Source organism: Chiloscyllium plagiosum, unplaced genomic scaffold (genome assembly GCF_037043375.1).
Source record: "Chiloscyllium plagiosum isolate Xiang-an unplaced genomic scaffold, Cpla_swu_hap1 HiC_scaffold_27, whole genome shotgun sequence".
Classification (NCBI taxonomy): domain Eukaryota; kingdom Metazoa; phylum Chordata; class Chondrichthyes; order Orectolobiformes; family Hemiscylliidae; genus Chiloscyllium; species Chiloscyllium plagiosum.
Window position 1 is genome coordinate 44,700,178 of NW_028270165.1, and position 25,007 is coordinate 44,725,184.

The 25,007-nt window shown below is 48.3% G+C and overlaps 1 long non-coding RNA gene across 2 annotated transcripts; it reads left to right on the forward strand.

Annotated features, from left to right (window-relative positions):
• Window positions 1-18,076: 18,076 nt before the first annotated feature.
• Window positions 18,077-23,810, forward strand: LOC148143842 (uncharacterized). Of its 2 annotated transcripts, none has more exons than XR_015751324.1 (3): window positions 18,077-18,218; window positions 22,488-22,704; window positions 23,485-23,810. It is a non-coding gene; the product is annotated as an uncharacterized LOC148143842 (long non-coding RNA). The 2 variants fall into 2 exon arrangements; XR_015751323.1 differs by lacking the exon at window positions 18,077-18,218 and adding an exon at window positions 18,233-18,361.
• The last annotated feature ends 1,197 nt before the right edge of the window (window positions 23,811-25,007 follow it).

Sequence of the window (25,007 nt, forward strand, 5' to 3'; positions counted from 1 at the left end):
TACAAACCAACAGCTGAACCCAAAGATGTGAAAAGAAATGGGAAAGAGGGCGAGAAAAGAGAGTGCTGTACTCACACATGTTAAACAGAGGAAAGAAGTTGCAACCTGGGATAAAGGTCAACCTTCATTCAGAGAGAGGTGTAGTAGCAGCTTCAGAAGCTCATGGTCAAAACCATCCGCATTCAGACAATACGAGGGCTCTGATTGGCAGTAGGACCAGGCTCCTTCCGGTCCTTCAGGGTTTCCCAAAGGTTCGTCTCCCCGTCCATCAGAGCGATGAGGGGCGGCCCCAAATCGATTTCACACATGCGCACCATCAGCACTGCTCACGGCCGATAGAACGGTTTATTGATCGCATGGGATTGTGGGTTCTGCAACAGCCATTAAAGAGATGAAATCCAGTGTTCCATATGCTTTCTTAACCGTCTTTTTTTGTATGTTGGTGACGTTTACGTCAGGAACTAATCTTTAATCGATATTAGATTGATACACTGAGTGAAACACTGCAGGCATTCAACTCTAAACACTATTTCCAATTCAGTGTCAGTACATCACTCTTTATTTGTCCTCACATCAGGACAGAATCAAAGCCCGATGTCCGTTCCAACTGAACCTCGATTTTTGTTTAGTTTGCGGGTTCCAGCCCTCTGTTTCAATTATTTATTAAAAATTACTCATGGTACATGTGCAGCATTTAGTTCCCCTTGAGAAAGTGATGGTGACCCGCCTTCTTCAACTTCTGTGATCCATAATGGTACGGTGACCCACAATGTCCTTTGGGTGGGAATTCCAGGATTTAGACCCAGGGACACTGAAGGAACAGCAATATGTTTCCAAGTCAAGATGGGCAGTGGATTGGAGGGGTACTTGCAAGAGGTTGTGTTCCCAAGTATCTGTTGCCCTGGTCCTTCTAAACGGAAGTGGTTTTCTAAGGTATTTTCTAAGGATCTTTGGTGAATTTCTGTGGTACATCTTGTACACCACACACATTCCTGCTTCTTAACAGTGGGCAGAGGAAGTGGATGTATGTGGAGATGGTGCCAATCAAGCAGGCGACTTTGTCCTGGATGGTATCAAGCTTTTTGAATGTTGTTGAAGCTGCACCCATTCAAGCTGGTGGGAGAGTATTCCATTACACTGCTGACCTGTGCCTTGTCGAAGATGGACAGGGTTTGGGGAGTCAGAAGGTGAGTCACTCGCCACAGTATTCCTGACCTGTTGCCTGCTGTTGTTGCCATTGTGTCTGTGATTAGTCTCGTTGAGTTTCTGGTCAATGGTAAACCCCAATGATGTTGATAGTGGGGTGTTTAGTGACAGTAACAATATTGAATATCACGAGGCAGTGGTCAGATTATCTCTTTTGGGGATGAGTCATTGTTTGGCATTGGCATGGCATACATGTTACTTGCCACTCATCAGCCCATTGAATATTGTTAATATCTTGTTGCATTTCAAACTGAACTGCTTCAGTTTATGAGGAGTTGTGAATCGTGCTGAACATTGTGCAATTATTGGTGAATATCACCACCTCTGACCTTATGATGGAGGAAGGTCACTGATGAAGATGGTTGAGCCTAAGACACTACCCTATGAATTCGTGTAGAGTTGTCCTAGAACTGAGATAACTGACCTCCAACAACCATAGCCATCTCTCTATGTGCCAGGTATACCTTCTCACTTAAGATACACAATAATATTTCAAAACTAATTGAAGGAATACATACGAGACACCCCTCTTCTGGGAGCCTCCAGTGCAAGTTTTTCTGTTCCAGGAACAATCTGATAAGTGTTGACTGTCATTAACCCCTTTGATCTTGGCCATACAGAGCACCTCCTGTCCATTTCTCCCCTGCCACCCACAGCACCCCCATCCATTCTCCCCCGCCACTCAAGCGCCCCCTATCCATTATCCCCCGTTACCCCGAGTGCCCCCTGTCCTTTAGCCCCCGCCACTCAAAGTGCCCCCTGTCCATTCACCCCCGCCACTCCAGCACCCTCTATCCATTCTCCCCGCCACTCACAGTGCCCCCTATCCATTCTCCACCGCACTCACAGCCCCCGTCTATTCTGCCCGCCGCCCTGAGCGCTCACTGTCCATTGTCCCTGCCAAGTGCAGCGCCCCCTGTCCATTCTCTCTCCAGTCCCAGCTTCTTGTCCATTCTCTCTCTTTCCTCTGGACACCCTGTCTATTCTCTCTCATGCAACCCTCTGCATCCCTGACGTTTCTTTCCCCGTCCTCTGTCCCCTCCATCTATTCTCTCCCCACCGTCTGCCCCCCACTATTCTCTCTCACCACACCCTCTGTCCCATGTCCATTCTCCCCCATTCTCTGTCTCCCCATTCTCTCTCTCTCCCCATTCTCTCTCCCCTCCCCATTCTCTCCCTCTCCCCATTCTCTCTCCCCTCCCCCATTCTCTCCCCTCCCCATTCTCTCTCCCCTCCCCCATTCTCTCCCCCTCCCCATTCTCTCCCCCTCCCCATTCTCTCTCCCCTCCTCCATTCTCTCTCCCATCCGCCATTCTCTCTCCCCTTTCCCCCATTCTCTCTCTCCACTTCCCCCATTCTCTCTCCCCTTCCCCATTCTCTCTCCCCTTCCCCATTCTCTCTCCCCTCCCCATTCTCTCTCCCCTTCCTCCAATCTCTCTCCCCTTTCTCTCATTCTCTCTCCCCTCCCCATTCTCTCTCACCCACACCCCATTCTCTCTCCCCTCCCCTACACCCCATTCTCTCTCCCCTCCCCAATCCCTCTCCCCCTCCCCCTCCCTCCATTCTCTCTCCCCCACCCCATTCTCTCTCCCCCACCCCCATTCTCTCCCCACCCCCATTTTCTCCCCCCACCCCCATTCTCTCCCCCCACCCCCATTCTCTCCCCCACCTCATTCTCTCCCCCAACCCCATTCTCTCCCCCACCCCCATTCTCTCCCCCACCCCATTCTCTCCCCACCCCCATTCTCTCCCCACCCCCATTCTCTCCCCACCCCCATTCTCTCCCCCACCCCATTCTCTCTCCCCCACCCCCATTCTCTCTCCCCCACCCCATTCTCTCTCTCCCCCACCCCATTCTCTCTCCCCTTCCCCATTCTCTCTCCCCTCCCCATTCTCTCTCCCCTTCCTCCAATCTCTCTCCCCTTTCCCTCATTCTCTCTCCCCTCCCCATTCTCTCTCCCCCACACCCCATTCTCTCTCCCCTCCCCTACACCCCATTCTCTCTCCCCTCCCCAATCCCTCTCCCCCTCCCCCTCCCTCCATTCTCTCTCCCCCACCCCATTCTCTCTCCCCCACCCCCATTCTCTCCCCACCCCCATTTTCTCCCCCCACCCCCATTCTCTCCCCCCACCCCCATTCTCTCCCCCACCCCATTCTCTCCCCCAACCCCATTCTCTCCCCCACCCCCATTCTCTCCCCCACCCCATTCTCTCCCCACCCCCATTCTCTCCCCACCCCCATTCTCTCCCCACCCCCATTCTCTCCCCCACCCCATTCTCTCTCCCCCACCCCCATTCTCTCTCCCCCACCCCATTCTCTCTCCCCCACCCCATTCTCTCTCCCCCACCCCATTCTCTCTCCCCATCCCATTCTCTCTCCCCTCCCCATTCTCTCTCCCCTTTCCCCATTCTCTCTCCCCTTTCCCCCATTCTCTCTCTCCTTTCCCCCTCCCCTTTCCCCCATTCTCTCTCCCCTTTCCCCCATTCTCTCTCCCCCAACCCCCCATTCTCTCTCCCCCAACCCCCCCATTTTCTCTACCCAACCCCCATTCTTTGTTAATTTCCGCACAGTCGTTGTCAGTTTCAGTGCAGACATTGTCCATTTCAATGTCTGCATGGAAATCCATTGTTGTAGTAATGGGCGCTAATTGCTCTTCCTGAGAAGGGGGATTCCTGCAGCCCTTGCTATTAGCATTTGGTATTGAGTCTGTATCAAGCTGTTAGCACTTCTATAATGGGTGTTGGCTGGAGCCAGACACTTCGGCGGGCAGTGTTCATTACTCATGTGTATTCTCTCCCCCACCTTTTTTTATTATTTCAAAATATACTTTATTCATAGAAATAAATCTTTGGTACTTATACAATTCGTCATGTCGTTCATAGATATATACATTGCATGTCTTAACATTACAAAGAACAGATTGAATTAATCGAATTTACAGTTATCCTATTTACAGTTCCCTTCATTAACCATCCAGTCTCTTGGTATTTAGCTGTGGCTTCAGTAGAACCCACCTACTGAGTGGGTGCCCTGTTATACGATAGTAAATGAACCTTCTATAACCCCCAGTTTATGGGGTTACCATTGTCCATTTGACTGTCCTGACTCTGGGGTAGCTGTCTGCATCCCCATGGTGAGCATGAACTGCTGGACCCTCGCTGGGCTGAGGTAGCTATCCAGGCCCTCACTGGGGTCATTTACCTGCTCTGGAGTCATTGAGCCAAGGCAAGGGTCCGCACCGTCCAGTTCTGTGTCTGACAATGGGACTGTCAGAGGATCAAGCTCTCAGTTGCCTGCAGTTTTGGGGCAGTGGGTACCCCTTGGGTCTCACTGGGTGGAGGGTGGACTTCGAGGGGTCCGTTGTTTCCTGGTTGGGAGGAAATGCCCTCCTCTTTATCTACGGCGCTCTCCCCACCCGCCTTAAACTAATCAACTGGGTTGTGAGTCCATTGTGCTGGCATTCTGGTGGCCCAGGCAGTGTCTGTATCAGCTCTGCTGTTTCTCCCCGTATTGAGATCCGGCGGCCATCTTGTATGTCAAGTTGGCCAACTGATGGCTCAGTGACCATCTTGTGTATCTGTGTGCCTAGTGTTACCCTGCCCTGTGCCATCTCCCACTTCTCCGCCACCCCATTCTCTCTCCCCCGCTCAATCTCTCTATCAACCCCACTCATTCTCTGTCTCTTCACCCACCCTCTGACCGCCATTTTCTCTCTCTCTGTCCCCCATCCATTCTGCCTCTTTTCTCCCCAGCCCCCACCACACCGTCCTTTCTCGAGCCTCGAACCAGCTTTGACCGCTGTATCAAACCCTTCAAAGGACAGAGAGAGAAAGATAATGGATAGTAATGACTCTACTTGGGAGTCGGGAGGGGTGAGAAATGGCTGATCTTCAAAATTGAGAATACCGAAAATGATATCTTCGGAAACATCGTTAACGCCAGAAAGCACGTTGACGTTTTTTAAAAGAGCTGCTGAAACCTTTCTGAAACTTTCACTGAAATAAGCGCAGTCAGGCCGTAGCTCAGGAGAGGCTGGGAGGTGTGAATGGGCGTAAGTGAGGATGCTGGAAATTAGATTCAAGATTAGAGTGGTGCTGGAAAAGCACAGCCGCGGGAGGCTGGAAGAACACAGCAAGCCAGGCAGTGTCAGGGGGTGGAGAAGTCAATGTTTCCAGTGTAACCCTTTTTCAGGATTGGGGATGAGCGTAGGGGGCGATGCAAATAAAGGGTGTGCTGGGTGGTGAAGTGGGCATAGGGTTAGACAGGTAGAGGGTTCGACCTAGGCAAAAGTGAGGACTGCAGATGCTGGAAACCAGAGTTTAGATCAGAGTGGTACTGGAAAAGCACAGCAGGTCAGGCAGCATCCGAGGAGCATGAATATCGACGTTTCGGGCAAAAGCCCTTCATCAGGAATTTCCCCAGATTAGGGGAGTCCAAAGCTGGAGGGCGTATGTTTGAGGTGAGAGGGGAATGATTTAAAAGAGACGTGAAGGACAACTTTTTCACATAGACGGTTGTGCATGTATGAAACGAACTGCTAGAAGAGTTGGTGGAGGCTGGTACGATTATGTTTAAAATGCATCTGGCTGGGTACATGAAACGGGATGGTTTGGAGTCGTGTGGGTCACGTGCTGGCAAACGGGACTAGATTCATTTCAGATATGTGGTCGGCACAGACAAGTTGGGCCGTAAAGTCTGTTTCCATGCTGTGAAAGCAGAAGTGTGGCTGTGAAGACTGGACATTCTGAGCAGCTTTCAAAGATGTAAAAACAATGACTACAGATGCTGGAAACCAGATTCTGGATTAGTGGTGCTGGAAGAGCACAGCAGTTCAGGCAGCATCCAAGGAGCAGCGAAATCAACGTTTTGGGCAAAAGCTCTTCAGGAATAAAGGCAGAGAGCCTGAAGCGTGGAGAGATAAGCTAGAGGTGGGTGGGGGTGGGGAGAAAGTAGCATGGAGTACAATGGGTGAGTGGGTGAGTGGGGGAGGGGATGAAGGTGATAGGTCAGGGAGAAGAGGGTGGAGTGGATAGGTGGAAAAGGAGATAGGCAGGTAGGACAAGTCCGGACAAGTCATGGAGACAGTGCTGAGCTGGAAGTTTGGAACTAGGGTGAGGTGGGGGAAGGGGAAATGAGGAAACTGTTGAAGTCCACATTGATGCCCTGGGGTTGAAATGTTCCGAGGCGGAAGATGAGGCGTTCTTCCTCCAGGCGTCTGGTGGTGAGGGAGCGGCGGTGGAGGAGGCCCAGGACCTCCATGTCCTCGGCAGAGTGGGAGGGGGAGTTGAAATGTTGGGCCACGGGGCGGTGTGGTTGATTGGTGCGGGTGTCCCGGAGATGTTCCCTAAAGCGCTCTGCTAGGAGGCGCCCAGTGTTTTGCCCTTACTGGGAGCAGAAGAATACAATGAAGTCTTGCATTTGTGAGAGAGCAACTGAGTAAGGGAGTACATCTGGGATTTTGGTGGAAAATGGGAATTCTTTGCACTGTGGGATGAAGCTCAATCCTATCCAGTTATTTCAGCTCATGGGTGAGACTCGGCAGTTCATGCAGGCAGTCAATCCAGGTAATATTTTATAAATTCCTGCTTTGGAAATAGAACCAGTCTTATTCCAGATTGGGATACAGACAGACTGATCTCACACCTTTAATGCATGGTCTGAGCTGAGATGATACCTTTTGTTATAAAACCTTAAGTTATTTCAATAAAGTGTCTTTCAGGAAGTTCTGGGATTTAAATATTAATGATACCTGCAGACCACTCTTAAAGCTGAAAGGCTTAACGATCCAAGTTTGTTCAATATATCATTTCAGTGGCAGGACACTAATGTTTTTCTATAAATTCTATGCCTTATGATGTTATTCTCCACAACCACCTGATGAAGGAGCAGCACTCCAAATGCTGGTCCTTCCAAATAAACCTGTTGGACGATAACCTGGATGTGTGTAATTTTTTTTTAACTTTGTACAGGTTAGGGTGGATTGACCATGCTAAAGTGCTCACTGTGACCAGGGAGGTGCGGGTTTGTGTGAATTGGCTGTGCTAAATTACACATCGTGTCCAGGAATGGATTGGTCATGCTAAATTACCTGTCGTGCCCAGGAATGTGCAGGTTAGGGTTAATTGGCCAGGCTAACTTATCCAGAGTGACGATCTAGACCCCTCTTAAGGGGCCTTTTGTTTCGAGATTGGTCTAAAGAATCAATGGAATGCGGTCTGTACAAAGCAAGGTTATCAGTTTAATAAGGCAGCTTGACACAATTCTGTCCAGCAACACAGCGGTTAAAGCTTCTGTGTTCCATGGTGAAGTTGTACAAGTACATTCAAAAATTACACATTATTTATTTAAGTTTTTTAAGACACAGTACAGCCTTAATAACAAGAAAATACCAATCAAATATAATAAGGTGACATGATTTACAGCAGGTTAATCCAATGATATTTCCTGGGAAAGGAGTCTTAATTATGTAAATCATCATGCCATGGTAGCAGCTCAAGGTTAGTTCAAATGGTCAATTAATGTGTCAGTATTCATTTTAAGCAGACTCCATTGTCCTCTTATCTTTGGATTTTAGCTTAATTCTGCAAAACAGCAGGACAAGTTCAGAGTTCAATCATTATTCTCAGCCATTTTGTTGTATTGTTTTAAATTGAAAAGACATTTTGTGGTTAGTAAAAATCTGCATATACTTGTTGTCTGACAACCTAAATTCAAATTTTCGATCTTCACCTGAAGCATCAGAGTCTGAGGGGTGACCTTATAGACGTTTGTAAGAGGCATGGATATGGTGAAGACCCAAGGTCTTTTCCCCAGGGTAGGGGAGTCCTACCCTGTTTGAGGTGAGAGGGGAATGATTTCAAAGGGATCTGAGGGGCAACTTCATGCAGAGAGTGATGCATGTATGGAATGAGCTGCCAGAGGGAGTGGTTGTGGCTGGTACAATTACAACATTTTAAAAAGCATCTGGATGGGAATATGAATGGGAAGGGTTCAGAGGGATATGGGCCATATGCAGACAAATGAGGCTAGATTAGTTTTGGAGATCTGATCAGATGAATTGGACCAAAGGGTCTGTTTCTGTGCTGTATGACACTAATCATCTTTGGTGAAAGCAGAAGTGTAGTTGTGAAGACTGGACTTTCAGAGCAGCTTTCAAAGATGCTTTGTCCTTACTGGGAGCAGAAGTTGTAACAATGAAATCTTGCATTTGTGAGACAGCGACTGAGTAAAGGAAGTACATCTGCGATTTTGGCAAAAAATGGGACTTCATTGCACTGTGGGGATGAAGCCGAACCCTATCCAGTCACTTCTGCTGGTGGGTGAGACCAGACCTCAAGACTAGGGGGAGTAGATTTAGGACAGAGATGAGGAGGAGACAGTGAGGACTACTGCTTTTCCTGGAGTGTAGTGAATCTATGGAATTCTCTTCATTAAGTATATTCAAAATGGGTTTTTGCATGGTTGGGGAATTAAGGGTAGTTGGGGCAATGCTGCTAGAAGGAGCTGAGACGATGGATAGATCGGCCGTGATCGCAATGAAGAATGGGGCAGGCTAGATAGGCAAAATGGCTGACTCCTGCTTTTATTACTGTGAAACTATTTCCCATAGCTAACCCACCTCATCTGCACATCACTGAGCACTGTGGGTAATTTAGCATAGCGAATCCACTCTAACCTGCACCTACCTGCACACCATGGGTAATTTAGCACAGCCAATCCAACCGAAATTACGCAACACTGAACACTGGGTAATTTAACATGGTCAATCCACCCGAACCTGGACAAAGTTAAACATCACAACACCAGATTATAGCCCAATGGGTTTATTTGGAAGTACTAGCTTTCGGAGCACTGCTCCATCATCAGGTGGTTGTGGCGTATAAGGTCATAAGGCACAGAATTTATGGAAGAAGATTAAAGTGTCCTGCCACTGAAATGATATATTGAACAAACCTGGATTGTTACCTCTTTCATCTTTTACAGTGGGTTGCAACTATCATTCATATGTAAATCTCGATAACATAAGGTTTTATAACAAAAGGTAACAACATCTGGGTGGCATGGTGGCTCAGTGGTTCTTAATTCTGCCTCACAGCGCTTGGGACCCAGGTTCAATTCCAGCCACTGGCCACAGTCAGTGTGGAGTTTGCACATTCTCCCCGTGTCTGCATGAGATTTCTCCAGGTGCTCCGGTTTCCTCCCACAATCCAAAAGTATGCAGATTAGGTGAATTGGCCGTGCTTAAATTGCCCAGTGTGTTATATGCACTGGTCAGGGGTAAATATGGGGAATGGGGCCTGGTGGGTTACTGTTTGGAGGGTTGGTGTGGACCTGTTGGGCCTGTTTCCGTACTGTAGGGAATTGAATCCAATCTCAGCTCAGACATTGCGTTAAAAGTCAGAATCTGTCTTTATCCCCACTTGAATCTGACTAGTTCTGTTTCTAAAGTAGGAATTTATAAAATACAACGTTCTGACAGCTTGCAGATTGTGCATTTTTGAGCAAAATAGAATTTATCTGAAAATATAATTCTGCAAATGCAAATTCACCCCCATGGACTTGTGTGCTTACAGCTAAAAAGTTTATTTCCGTGCTGTGTATCTTTGTCTATTTGGTAACAGATGCTTTATTTCTGTTGGCATAAATATTGTTGTAAGTCATAGTTGGGTACTAATAGTTAGATATAAAGCAAAGAGAATTCCTCAAATAGGGCACTATCAGAATCCTGGGAGACCCCTATTTCTGGTTTACTTCCTATTGACAAACATTAAGCATGAGCACCTATTTATTTCTATTTTTTTGTTTCACCTTTTCTTGTTTGATTCCCTGGTACGACTGTACTCTGTGTCTGGTCGGTTGTCAGGCTGGGAGATAGTGGATAGGGTTTCGATTGACTGAATGTTGTATTGTTCTGGAAGGTGTGGGGGGGGGGGGAGTGTTGGGGAATCAAAACTTCAGCAGAGCTGAGAACAGATCAACATCTTACTCTGTGGGAACAGGGAGATCAACAGAGGACAGAGAAACCAGGACCTGAAATCCGACCTGACACCGGATTACTGTGATCAGTGTTTTCATTAGCAATGCCAATCCTCTACCTTCACCTAGCTTCCCGTTTGACTATCCCCTCGATATTCAAGATCCAATCCTTGTCGTCCTGAAGCCATGTCTCGGTAGGGAGTCTCAGAATATAATTATTCTCTTCAATGTGTGCAGTCAGTTCATTCACTTTTGTAACAGTGCAGCACACATGCAGACACACTGTTTTCGGTTTACATTTTTTATGATCTTTGCAATCCAGTTTTAATTGCTGGTACATTTACTCTCCTTGTCTCCATCATTCTGTGAGGTTCATTTCCCACATCACTACATTGCTCACTGGCCTTGATTGGGATTGGCCATAGTGCCCAGGGATGTGCAGGTTAGGTGTATTTGTCAGGGTAATGTAGAGCGGTAGGGGAATGGGTCTGGGTGGGTTCCCCTTCAGAGGGTCGGTGTGGACTCGTTGGGCCGAGTGGCCTGCTCCCACACTGTGGGGATTCTCTGAAGCGATGGAATATTTACAAACGGTGCAGGACAGCGCAGGCGCAGTGCGTGCGCCCGCTTGGCCCCGCCCATCCGCTCCTTTCGTGACGTCACAACGCGGAAGTGACACTGAATGAATGAAAATCCCTCCGTCTGGGCTAATCCTGGGGCGGGAAAATCTGTTCACTTGTAGCAACGGGAGTGATTCCAGGGAGGGAGCAGACCCTGTCAACTCAGGTATGGGAGTTAGTTACCAGGTGAGGAGGACAGAGATTGGGAGGAGTAGATATCTTTTCTGTTTTCCTTTTCAAAATGCACCCGATTTCCACAAGTAAATGCAACAGGTAAAAGTACAGCACATGCAGCTTCAAGCCGGCTGTGCATCCTCTGTTCTTCCTCTGCCTTGGCTCCAGCACTTTTTTGGCTTTCTATCCCTCCCCCCTCCCCCCCCCTCCACCTGCCCGGTGTTCATACCTCAATGTTTTCCCGGTTGTCTTTTGTGGGCTTTGAAAACTTTCCCAATCGTCTGGGTACAGGATTTGGGAGATTGTGTTGTAGCTGTCCAGGACATTGGTTAGGCCACATTTGGAATATTGTGTGCAGTACTGGTCTCTCTGCTGTAGGAAGGATGTCATAGAGTCATGGATGTTGTGAAACTTGAAAGGGTTCAGAAAAGATTGGCAAGGATGTTGTCAGGGTTTGAGCTGAACAGGATGGGGCTGTTTTCCCTTGAGTACCAGAGGCTGAGGGGTGACCCTACAGATTTCTATAAAATCATGAGGGGCAGAGATAGGATAAATAGACAAGGTGTTTCCCTGGAATGGGAATCCAGAACTAGAGGGTAATAGGTTTAGGGTTGGGGGGAGATTTAAAAGGGCCCTAAGGGGCTACTCTTATATTCAGAGGGCGGTGCATTTAAGGAATGAGCTGCCGGAGGAAGTGGTGAAGGCTGGTACAATTCCAGCATTTAAAAGGCATCTCGCTGAGTATATGAATAGAAAGGGTTTGAAGGGATATGGGCCAAGTGCTGTCAAATGGGACTAGTGATTGAGGATATCTGATCGGCATGGATGAGTTGGACCGAAGGGACTATTTCTGTGCTGTACATCTGGTAGACAATGGTCCTCAGAATTCTGTTCCCATTAGGCTCACTCTTAACTCTATTGCACATGGTCTTGGCGACAGTATCACATTCTGAAATGAGAAAAGACCTATAAATGCGCAAGGGAATAGTTCCGTTCTGGGTGTGTACATGGAGATGAGTATAGTTACTGAAGTGTGTCGGTGTTAATGCCTTGATGTCTCATTTTGCTCCCACCTTCCCGGGGTCGTTAACCATTTTGTGTCTGGTCCTACCTCAAGAAGCTGCGTTGCAGGTTCGCCCTGAATTGACACACTTTTTTTTGCTTCCCAAAATCAGATCTGCTCACTCTCAGCAGGATCCCAGTGTTGTGAAAGATATTAACTTTCAGGTGGAGGTATCCAAAATTCAGAGAGATGTCAGTCTTGATGTTTTTGCTCATCTGCCCCTGTAAGATCCTGAATCAGCACCTTCAGGGGAATTAGTTAGAGCAGAGGGGGAGAGAAAGTGGGATGGTACTTTCAATTTTGTGGAACAACAAAAGAATATTCCACAGAAAGTAGAATTGCTTGTTCTAAATTTCTACCATGCGCTGATAATCCCTTTTGTAATCCCTTTTTGCAGAGTATTTGAAAATCTGAAGACTGAGGTTTCAAAATCAACGAATGAAGGGCTTACGCCCAAAACATTGACTCTCCTGCTCCCCGGATGCTGCCTGACCTGCTGTGCTTTTCGACTGTCTGTCCAGCGTCTGCAGTCCTTACTTTGCTGTCAATGTCTGACAGTCACTCAATCCATCGGGACCACAACCTTGTTTGACTGTGATTTCTGTGAGAGGGATCAACGCTTTTTCGTTCCTGTTTGAGGACGTTTTCAGCATCAGTGGGACTGGATGAGAGACCCAATTGTGACAGCGCCCTGTGTGTGGAGCCTGAAACAGTTATACGGCCTGGAAAGGGGATTTCACAGCAGGGAGGGGCTCCCCACGCGTTTGTGAGCAGCTGAAGCTGTGGCCATGGAGAAACCTGAGGAATCCCACCCCGTGGAGAAACCGTGGAAGTGTGGCGACTGTGGGAAAGGCTTCTGTGTCCCGTCTGCCCTGGAGACCCATCGGCGCAGTCACACCGGGGAGAGGCTATTCCCTTGCACCGACTGCGGGAAGGCCTTCAAACATTCCTCGCATCTGCTGAGACACCAGCGTGTCCACACAGGGCAGAGGCCCTTCAGCTGCCCAGATTGTGGGAACGCCTACAGGTATTCCTCCACCCTGCTGAGACACCAGCATGTCCACACAGGGCAGAGGCCCTTCAGCTGCCCCGAGTGCGGGAAGGCCTTTGCCGACGTCTCCTCCCTGATGAGACACCAGCGGATCCACACGGGGGAGAGGCCCTTCAGCTGCCCCGAGTGCGGGAAGGCTTTTACCGATGTCTCCACCCTGATGAGACACCAGCGGATCCACACCGGGGAGAGGCCGTTCATCTGCTCTCAGTGCGGGAAGGGCTTCTCCCGCTCCTCCCACCTGCGGAGCCACCAGCGAGTTCACGTGCCATCGCAGGGGGATTGAAGGAGTGACGGCTGAGTGCCAATATCAATTGGGCCATCAACCCACTTCCAGGGACTCCCTGGTTCGAATTCCACCACGACAGATGGCAGAATTGGTATTCGGTCAGAAATGTGGAGTTCGGAATCTAACGATGAGACCGTTTCAGGGAGGGGGTGGTGCAGGGGAGAAAGTCCCCATCTGATTCACTCTCTCCCTTGTTAGGGAAGGGAACCGCCATTGTGGGAAAGGATTCACTCAGTCGTTCCAGCTGCACCCTTTACCCGGTCTGGCCTACACATGACTCCAGACCCACAGCAGTCTGGTTGACTCGACACTGCCCCTTCCTGACAAATGAGCGGGGAGAAACTTACTTGGAGACAGGGTCTGGGTTAAAATTGCTGAGTGAGGCAATACTTCCTCCGGGTTATGGCTGTACCAAGGATCCGATTACAAAGGGACAACTTGCTGCTGGCCAACAGTAAAGACAGTGAAGGGGGTGGGACAGGGGGTGTGTGGTGTGTGCACTTTGACCTTGAGGTGCTCACAAAGCAACTGCTTTTTCTCTGCCTTTTTGCTGGGGGGATCTGAAGCTGTAACAAAGTTGTGTTGCAATAAAGGTTACCTGAACTTACTACCGGGCTCAGACTTTCATTGAAAGCTTTGAGCTCCAAGAGGTTTTTGTTTTAAAGCTGCTCATTTCTTTCAGCCTCCTGCACTAAGTTTAGAACATAGAACAATCCAGCGCAGAACAGGCCGTTCGGCCCTCGATGTTGCGTCGACCTGTGAACTATTCTCAGCTCGTTCCCTGATACTATCCCAAAATCATCCATGCACTTATCTAAGGATTGTTTAAATCTCCCTAATGTGGCTGAGTTGACTACCTTAGCAGGTAGGGCATTCCGCTCCCTTACCACTCTGTGTAAAGAACTTGTCTCTGACATCTGTCTTAAAGCTGTCACCCCTCAATTTGTAGTTATGCCCCCTCGTACACGTTGACGTGATCATCCTAGGAAAAAGTCTTTCTCTGTCTACCCTATCTAATCCTCTGATCATCTTGTATGTCCCTATCAAATCCTCCCCCCTTAGCCACCTTCTTTCCAATGAGAAAAGGCCCAAGTCTCTCAGCCTTTCATCATAAGACCTTCCCTCCAGACCAGGCAACATACTGGTAAATCTCCTCTGCTTTTCCAATGCTTCCACATCCTTTCTGTAATTGGGTGACCAGAACTGTACACAATATTCCAAGTGTGGCTGCACCAGCGTTTTGTATAGTTGCAGCATGATATTGCGGTTCCGGAACTCGATCCCTCTACCAATGAAACCTAACACACTGTATGCCTTCTTCACAGCACTATCCACCTGGGTGGCAACTTTCAGGGATCTACGCACATGGACTCCAAGATCCCTCTGTACATCCACACTACCAAGAATCTTTACATTGACCAAGTACTCTGCCATCCTGTTATTCTTCCCAAAGTGCTTCACCTCGCATTTAGCTGTATTGAACTCCATTTGCCACCTCTCAGCCCAATTCTGCAGTTTATCCAAATCCCCCTGCAACCTGTAACATTCTTCCAAACTGTCCAGTACTCCACCGACTTTAGTGTCGTCTGCAAATTTACTAATCCATCCACCTATGCCTGTGTCTAAGTCAGTTATAAAAATGACTAACAGTAGTGGTCCCGAAACTAGTAATCGGACTCCAGGCTGAGTATTTTCCATCAACCACCACTCGCTGCCTTCTTCCAGTTTCTAATCCAAACTACTAAATCACCCTCAATTCAATGCCTCTGCATTTTCTCCATCAGCCTCCCATGTGGAACCTTTTCAAAGGCTTTACTGAAGTCCAAGTATACCATATCAACTGTCCTACCCTCATCTACATGCTTGGTCACCTTCTCAAAGAACTCAATGAGGTTTGTGAGACGCGACCTGCCCTGGACGAAACCATGTTGACTATCTGAAATCAAATTGTTGCTTACTAGATGATTTTAAATCTTCTCTTATAATCCTTTCCAAAATCTGTTCTACAATAGATGTAAGGCTCACTGGTCTATAATTACCTGGGTCATCTCTGCTGCCCTACTTGAACAAGGGCACAATATTTGCAATCCTCCAGTCCTCGGGTATTAAACCCGTAGACAATGACGACTCAAAGATCAAAGCCAAAGGCTCTGCTATCTCCTCCCTAGCTTCCCAGAGAATCCTCGGATAAATCCCATCCTGCCCAGGGGACTTGTCTACTTTCACTCCTTCTCAAATTGATAACACCTGTGTGTAACTAACCTCGATCCTTTCGAGTCTAATATCTCGTACCTCATTCTTTTCTTGAGTGAACTCCGATAAGAAATGTTAATTTTGCACCTCTCCGAACTCTACAGGGTCCATGCTCAACTTCTCACTTCTGTCTTTGACTGGCCCTATTCCTACCCTAATCATCCTTTTATTCCTCACATACCTATAGAAAGCTTGAGCGTTCTCCTTTATTCTATTTGCTAAAGACTGCTCGTGTCCTCTCTTTGCTCTTCTTAACTCTCTCTTTAAATCCTTCCTCGGTGATCTGTAATTCTCCATCGCCTCATCTGTACCATCTTGCCTCATCAACACATAAGCCTCATGGAACAGCATCATAAGACACAGAACTTATATCAAAAGATCAGTGTCATGCAACTGATAGAATATATTGATCAAACTTAGATAGTCTTCATCTCTTAGAATGGGTGCGGGCTTTGGTTCAGTAATACGTAACAATGTTCTTGAGATGACTGAAGGTTTTATTAAAAAAAGACACCTCTGCTCATACAATGAATTAAAGGTGTGAGATTTGAGTCTGTTGGTATTCCAATCTTGAATCAGACAGGTTCTGTTTCCAAAGTCGGAATTTGTAAAATATTAGATGCATTGACTGCCTGTAGATTGTGTGCTTTTTGAACAAAATTGAATGTATCTGCAAATATAATTCTGCCAATACAATTTCACCCCAAAGAGTTGTGTGTGTGTATCTGTGTGCATGTGAGTTTGTGCATGTGTGTGTGTGTGCATGCTTGGGAAAGTGAGAGTGTGATGGAGTATGAGCCTGTGAGTGTGATAGAGTGTTGAGGGGTGTGTCTGAGAGATCGAGTATGTGTGAGAGAGAGAGGCTTAATAAAAGCAAGGGGTTGTACAAATAATGGTCGGGCCATGAGTCGTGCTATAGAACAGGCAGACATGGGGGAGGTGGTGTTCAGGTACATAGTTCTTTGGAAGTTGCATCACTGCTAGACAGGGTGGTTAAGGTGGCATTTCGCAACATTGCCTTCATTGTTCACACCATTGAGTAAAGGGGTTGGGACATCATGTTGAGGTTGTACAGGATGTTGGTGAGGCCACTTTCAGAGTACTCAGTACAGTTCTGTTGGCCCTGTAATAGGAAGAATACTATTAGAGAGAGTTTAATAAAGATTTACCAGGATGTTGTAAGGACTGGAGGGTTTGAGTTATAAGGAGAGGCTGGGTCTTTATTCACTGGAGCACAGGACGTTGGGGGGGGGGGTGACCTCATTGAGATTGATAAAATCATGAGGATTGGAGGTAAGGTGAATAACAAAGGGCTCTTGCTTAGCATCGGCGTGCTCAAAACTAGGGGCCATTTTGTTTTAATGTGAGGAGAGAGATTTAAAAGGAACCGGAGGGGCAAAAGTTTGAAAGAGGGTGATTTGCATGTGGAATGAACTTGCTGAGGATATGGTAGCTGCAGGTACAGTGACAACATTGAAAAAGCATTTGGATGGGTACATGAATAGAAAGGTTTAGAGGGATATGGGCCAAATGTAGGCAAGTGGGACTGGTTTAGTTTGGAATCCTGGTCGGCATGGACGAATTGGACCGAAGTGTCTGTTTCTGTGCTGTATACCTTTATTGAAACCAGTAGAATTCTGAAAGGGGCTTGACAGGATAGATGCAGATAAAATGCTCCTTTGGTGGGCAGGGTCATCGAATTCCGACAATGTGGAAGCAGACCGTTCAGCCCATCTGTTTCACTCTGGCCCTCTGAACAGTACCCCAACCATACCCAACCCCTTACTGCGTATTTCCCATGACCAAGCCACCCTAACCGGTACATCCCTGGTCACTATGGGTAACTTAGCACGGCCAATTCTCCCTAACCTCTACACCCTAATCTATAACTTACCTTCTCAAGAATGTAATTTAAATGCAGAGCTTTTCTAAGAAAAATGTCAGTCTGACTCAACATTGGGACACAGACAGAATTCACACCTATTGTCTCTACTTATAAATAGGGCAACGTCTCTTCGAAATGTAGATTCACTTCGATATAACTGCGTCACTTTACATATTAAGGTATCCCTTTGAATGTGCCCACATCCCTTTGAAATGTAATCTTGTCAATTTAAACCTCTTTATTTGCAGAAATACCCGTTAAAATGTCCACGTCCCTTTTAAAATGCAGATTGCCCCTTTAGATATGACGCCGTTCCGTTAGATGTCGGAATATCTGTTTAAATTGAGCCGTGAGCTTTCCCAATGTAGACAGGGCTCCTGGAAACGTGGCAGTGTCCCCCCTGCAGCTGCAGAGCGAGACAGGAGAGTTTGTTTTTGTGAATGAGCAGTTGTAGCGCGAGGTGTCTGTTGCTTGGTGACGGTGAGGCTCCCCCGGCCCCGCCCATCCCCCCGTGCAGACGTCACGCGGGGGCGAAGGCGGTTGGGAGGAGAAGGCGCTCGAGCGGGGAAGCGGCGGGAGGGCGGCCGTTAGGAAAATGGCGCCGTGCGGCCCGGGGCAGACACCCGTCACTGGGCACCGCCGCCTTCCTGGCGCAGCTGCTGTGTCACGGCCACACCGGCCGGCTGTACAGCAGGCAGGAGCCGGTGAGCATTCTGGAGGCGGATGGGGTTAAGGGCCTGCTTGGGAACTCGTCGGCCGCCTGGGTGGTGGAGTTCTACTGGTCGTGGGGCGGCCCCTGTGTCAACTATGGGGCCACCTGGAAGGTACTGGGCCCGGGAGGTGAAAGGTGAGGCAGGTTGTGGGGGGGACGGAGGGGAAGGAATGTGGGGCCTGTCCTGTCATAGTGACATTTTACACTCACTTTCCATCTGCTTTTACTGGCGCTTGTGCTGTTTCCCCCTCACTCTTTGTTTAATCCTTGTGCTGTTTCCCCCTCACTGAAGGGGCAGGACCTGTTGAGAATGGTTAATAAAGTATGTGGTGCACTAAGCCTTGTTAACATGGAGATAGTTTGTTATTTGGAAAAATATACTTTTTAATATTTAGAGTCATAGAGATGTACAGCACGGAAACAGACCCATTCGGTCCAACCTGTCTATGCCAACTAGATATCCTAAATTAATCTAGTCCCATTTGTCAGCACTTGGTTCATATCCCACGAAACCCTTCCTATTCATATTCCCATCCAGATGCCTTTTAAATGCTGTAATTATACCAGCCTCCACTACTTCCTCTCGCAGCTCATTCCATACGTGCACCACCCTCTGCATGGAAAAGTTGCCCCTTCGGTACCTTTTATATCTTTCTGCTCTCACCCTAAACCTATGCCCTCTTGTTGTGAACCTCACCCCTATTCTGGGGAAAAGACACTTAAAAAAAAAAGTTGAGCAACCAGACAAAATGCGAAAGCTATAAAATGTTGAGCCTCATGGGGGGAGGGAGAAAAAAATGTGGCTCGACTCCATATTTCTTTTCTTGGCATTTGAACACTTAACATCTGTCAATAACACCAGCATCGCCACAGAGCATATTGTGTCTGCTCCTCGGTGTGAACAACAGCACGCCTGCTCGCTGGTGTCACCAACACATTGTCCATGCTCCTCACTGTCGGTAGAAAAGGACACATCGCTTATCTCTGTTCCTAAAGGTCTTCCCTTTATTCTTAAAGCTATGTCCTCTGCTCCTAGTCTCTCCTACCAATGGAAACATCTTCCCAATGTCATTGCACTGTGGGGATGAAGCCCTACCCTATCCGGTCATTTCTGGTGGTCGGTGAGACGAGGCCTCAAGGTTAGAGGAAGTAGCTTTTAGACCGAGATGAGGAGGAACTGCTTTTCCCAGAGGGTCGTGAATGTATGGAATAGTCTAGATTACAGTGGTGCTGGAAAAGCACAGCAGGTCAGGCAGCATCCGGAGAGCAGGAAAATCGATGTTTTGGGCAAAAGCCATTCATGAAAATCTGTGGAATACTCTGGCCAAGGAAGCAATAGAGGCAACTTCATTAAGTATATTCAAGACACAGTTAGGTGGGATTTGGCCTGATTGGGGAATTAAGGGGTTGCTTGTGACCGTGCAGGGAGGAGGAGATGAGACAATGGATAGATCAGCCATGATCTTAATGAATGACGGAACAGGCTCACTTGTAGCAACTGGAGTGAATCCAGAGAGGGAGCAGACTTTACGACCTCAGGTATGTGTCTTGGTGAGGAAAGACAGAAGTTCTGGTTGCGACTGTTTTCCATAGCTTGCCAGAGTCTGAGGAGTGACCTTATACACTTTTATATCATCATGAGGGGCATGGATAGGATAAATAGACATGGTATTTTCCTTTGGATGGAGCAGTCCAGAACTAGAGGGTAATAGGTTTAGGATCGAGAATGTGGTGCTGCAGCAAGTCAGGCAGCATCCGAGGAGCAGGAAAATCGACGTTTCGGGGAAAGGCCCTTCATCAGAGAAGTGTGTCTGAGAGTTTGTGTGTAAGACTGCACGTAGGAGAGTGTGTATTTGCATGAGTGCCTGCTTGATAAAGTGTGATTGTGATGGAGTATGAGCCTGCGAGAGGGTGAGAGTTTTGAGGGGGTGGTGTATGAATATGTCTGAGAGAGGTATGGATATAAGTGAGGGTTTGCATTTTGCTAAAATAGAGGGCAGCAAGACTTGAACAGGTAATGGTAGGGCCCTGGGTCGTGTTGTAGAACAGAGACCTGGTGGTGTTCAGGTTCATTGTTCTTGAAAACTACATCACTGGTAAATAGGGGAGTGAAGAAGATGTTCAGCACACTTGCCTTCATTGTTCACTTGCTGAGTACAGGAGTTGGGACATCATGTTGGAGATGCACACAGAAAGTACTTTACTCAGAGGGTGATAGGTGCCTGGAACACATTACCAGTAGAGGCAGGGACGGTAGATTCATTTAAAGTGCACCTGGACAGATGCATGTGTCGTTGGAGAACTGAGGGATACAGATTCAGGAATTGGGCGATTAGGTTTAGACAGGGGATTTGGATCAGCTTAGACTTGGAGGGCTGTCGGGCCTGTTCCTGGGTTGTAAATTTTCTTTGTTCTACATTGAGGTTGTACAGGTTGTTGGTGAGGCCATTTTTCTGGAGTACTGAGTACAGTTCTGGTCGCCCTGTAATAGGAAGAAGACTATTAGAGGCTGGACCAATGAGGAGCACTGGAACTCCGGAAGGAGTCTGGTCCTCTTGCCATTGAGAGCAGCCCTATTGTCTGAATCCGAGACATCGATTTTCCTGCTCCTCGGATGCTGCCTGACCTGCTGTGCTTTTCTAATCTTGACCCATGAACTTCTGAAGCTGCTGTTGCTCTTCTCTCTCTGAATGAAGACTGAGATTCATCCAAGACTGTAATTTCCTTCCTCTGTCCAACAGCGCACTCTTCTCTCACTTCCTTTTCTATTTCTTTTATTTTCATGCTGGGATCCAATTGTTGACTTGCAGCAACTGAAAAGAAACGGAGTGAATCCAGAAAGAGGACAGACTCGGGAAAAGCTAGTCCAGGTCTGTGCCTCAAACACATGGCAAGTGCAATATCACAGTGTGAAGTTATAGTCTTTGCTGTGAAAAACAAAGCAGAAATGAGGTGTATTGTTTAAATGGTGATATATTGGGAAGTAGAGAAAGCGAGGACTGCAAATGCTGGAGATCAGAGTCAAAAAGTGCCGTGCTAGAAAAGCACAGCAAGTCAGGCAGCATCCAAGGAGTAGGAAAGTTGACGTATCGGGCACAAGCCCTTCATCTGGAATGATGTGGTTTAGGGTGAGAGGGGAAAGATATAAAAGAGACCTAAGGGGCAACCTTTTCATGCAGAGGGAGCTGCCAGAGGAAGTGGTGGAGGCTGGTACAATTGCAACATTTAAGAGGCATTTGGATGGGTATATGAATAGGAAGGGTTTGGAGGGATATGGGCTGGGTGGTGGCAGGTGGGACTAGATTGGGTTGGGATATCTAGTCGACATGGACGGGTTGGACTGAAGGGTCTGTTTCCATGCTGTACATCTCTATGACTCGAAGACTCTGTGGATGTCCAAAGGGGCCTCAGTGTCTTCCTACACCAGTCACTGCCAGTTGTCAGACAGGTGCAGCAAGCAATCAGCAAGGCAAGTGGAATATTAGCAAGAGGAATTGAGTTCAGAAGTGGGGATTTCTTCCTTCAGTTCGGGGGTCATTGAATATATTCAAGGCTGAGTTCATCTGAGTTTTGACCAACAGAGAAGTGGATGGTTAGTGGGGAAGGCAAGAAAATAGTTTTAACACCAGTATAGAACAGTGACAGTCATACAGCATAGAAACAGACCCTTCAGTCCAACTAGTCCATGCTGACTATATTCACAAATTAAACTAATTGGATCAGCTTAGGCTTGAAGGGTCGAAGGGCCTGTTCCTGGGTTGTAAATTTTCTTTGTTCTATGTTGAGGTTGTACAGGATGTTGGTGAGGCCATTTTGTTTTTGGAGTACTGAGTACAGTTCTGTTCCCCCTGTAATAGGAAGAATACTATTGGAGAGGGTTCAGCAAAGATTTACCTGGATGTTGCCAGGACTGGAGGGTTTGAGTTATAGGGAGAGGACGGGACTTTTTCACTGGAGTGGAGGAGGTTGAGGGATGACCTTATTGAGATTTGAAAAATCATAAGGGGTGAGGAGAATAGCGAGGAGCATGTGTGGTTATGTCGAGCCAGGGATGGGGAGGTGAAACAAAATTGTGGCTCTACCCTTTTTTCCTTCTATTGACATTTGGACAGTTGAATCTGTCAGTTACGCCAGCATATCTACACAGCCAACTGCACGTGCCCCTCGGTGTCAGCAAGCACTGCGCATGTTCGCCGGTGTCTGCAAAAAACTGCACGTTTCTATCTGTCAGTACAAATGATACATGAATTTCATTTGCCAGCCCAATGAGGAGCACTGGAACACCGGAAGGAGGAGCCTCGTCCGCCTGCCATTCAGGAGAAAGTGAGGTCTGCAGATGCTGGAGATCAAAGTTGAAACTTTATTGCTGGAACAGCACAGCAGGTCAGGCAGCATCCAGGGAACAGGAGATTCGACGTTTCGGGCACAGGCCCTTCTTCAGGAATGAGCAGAGAGTGTTCAGCAGGAGAAGATAAAAGGTAGGGAGGAGGGACTTGGAGGAGGGGCGTTGGAAATGTGATAGGTGGAAAGAGGTCAAGGTGAGGGTGATAGGTCGGTGTAGGATGGAGGCGGAGAGGTCAAGAAGAAGACTGCAGGTCAGAAAGGCGGTGCCGGGCTGGAGGGATCCGGCTGAGACAAGGTGGGGGGAGGCGGGATGAAGAAACTGGTGAAGTCCAAGTTCATCCCCTACGGTTGGAGGGTTCCCAGTCGGAAGATAAGACGCTCCTCCTCCGACCGTCGGGTTGTTGTGGTTTGGCGGTGGATGAGTCCAATGACCTGCATATCCTCGGTGGAGTGGGAGGGGGAGTTGAAATGCTGTGCTACAGGTTGGTTGGGTTGGTTCGTCCGGGTGGCCCAGAGGTGCTCTCTGAATCGCTCCGCAAGTAGGCGGCCTGTCTCCTGTTGGGGAGATTTCACTGCGGTGTTTAATGTAGGGCTAGGGAGGGTGACACTTCCAGCCCTGAAATGGTTAACAACAGCCAAGCGAGCTGCTGCAGGCGATTGCATGACTGCTGGAGCTTGTAAGGGATATGCATAATGTTAATTAAATCTTGGAGCCTGTAAATACCAGCCAGTATCAATTGCCCCATCGAAACTTGGGATTAATAAAGAAACTGATCGGAATCTGTAACTGTTAGACAAGTGTGAATTGCTCTATCGGAACCTGTAACTAGTGAGTGTGAATGGCTCTATTTAAGTCTAAAGTTGATAAGTGTAATTGACAATTTAGTTAAACTAAAACTATTGAAAATGGCTAGCCTGTCAGACGCATAGTAATTCCTTGACACAATGGACTATTGAATACGGGATCGGAACCGCTCCCAGGGATGGCTGAGCCATTGTCAAGCACAGCAGGAGCTGGACAGGCACTTCGATGCGGCCAATAGGAGGACGGATCCCCAGCGCGCGCAGATGAATGGACCAATGGGGAAGGCGAACTGACCGGGGACTCCAGGCAGCGCGAAGTATAATTGTGTCAACTTTGAACGGGAAGGGAGAACGCCTTCTCCAACGAATGCATGCTTGTAGATTCGTTGTATCAGTTAAGATTCTGTGAATAAACTGCTGTCTGCGTCTAATCACAGTTGCCAGTGTGAGTCTCTCCTTCCAAAAGAACACGCAAAGACGGGACCCTCCGGGTCCGTCTTAACACTCCCCAATATAGAGGAGGCCACACCGGCTGCAGCGGATGCAGTAGATGATGTGGGTGGAGGTGCAGGTGAATCTGTGGCGGATATGGAAGTTTCCTTTGGGACCTTGGAGAGAAGTGAGGGGGGAGGTGTGGGCGCAAGTGTTGCACCTCCTGCGGTTGCAAGGGAAGGTGCCGGGATATTTCCCTCCCCTCCCCTATCAGCTTTCCGTAGAGACCACTCCCTCCGCGACTCCCTTGTCAGATCCACACCCCCCACCGACCCAACCTCCACCCCCGGCACCTTCCCTTGCAACCACAGGAGGTGCAACACTTGCGCCCACACCTCCCCCCTCACTTCTCTCCAAGGCCCCAAAGGAAACTTCCATATCCGCCACAGATTCACCTGCACCTCCACCCACATCATCTACTGCATCCGCTGCAGCCGGTGTGGCCTCCTCTATATTGGGGAGACAGGCCGCCTACTTGCGGAGCGATTCAGAGAGCACCTCTGGGCCACCCGGACGAACCAACCCAACCACCCTGTAGCACAGCATTTCAACTCCCCCTCCCACTCCACCGAGGATATGCAGGTCATTGGACTCATCCACCGCCAAACCACAACAACCCGACGGTCGGAGGAGGAGGGTCTTATCTTCCGACTGGGAACCCTCCAACCGCAGGGGATGAACTTGGACTTCACCAGTTTCTTCATCCCGCCTCCCCCCACCTTGTCTCAGCCGGATCCCTCCAGCCCGGCACCGCCTTCCTGACCTGCAGTCTTCTTCTTGACCTCTCCGCCTCCATCCTACTCCGACCTATCACCCTCACCTTGACCTCTTTCCACCTATCACATTTCCAACGCCCCTCCTCCAAGTCCCTCCTCCCTACCTTTTATCTTCTCCTGCTGAACACTCTCTGCTCATTCCTGAAGAAGGGCCTGTGCCCGAAACGTCGAATCTCCTGTTCCCTGGATGCTGCCTGACCTGCTGTGCTGTTCCAGCAATAAAGTTTCAACTCCTGCCATTCAGAACAGCCCTATTGTCTGAATCCGAGACGTCGATTTTCCTGCTCCTCGGATGCTGCCTGACCTGCTGTGCTTTTCCAGCACCACTCTAATCTTGACCCATGAGCTTCTGAAGCTGCTGCTGC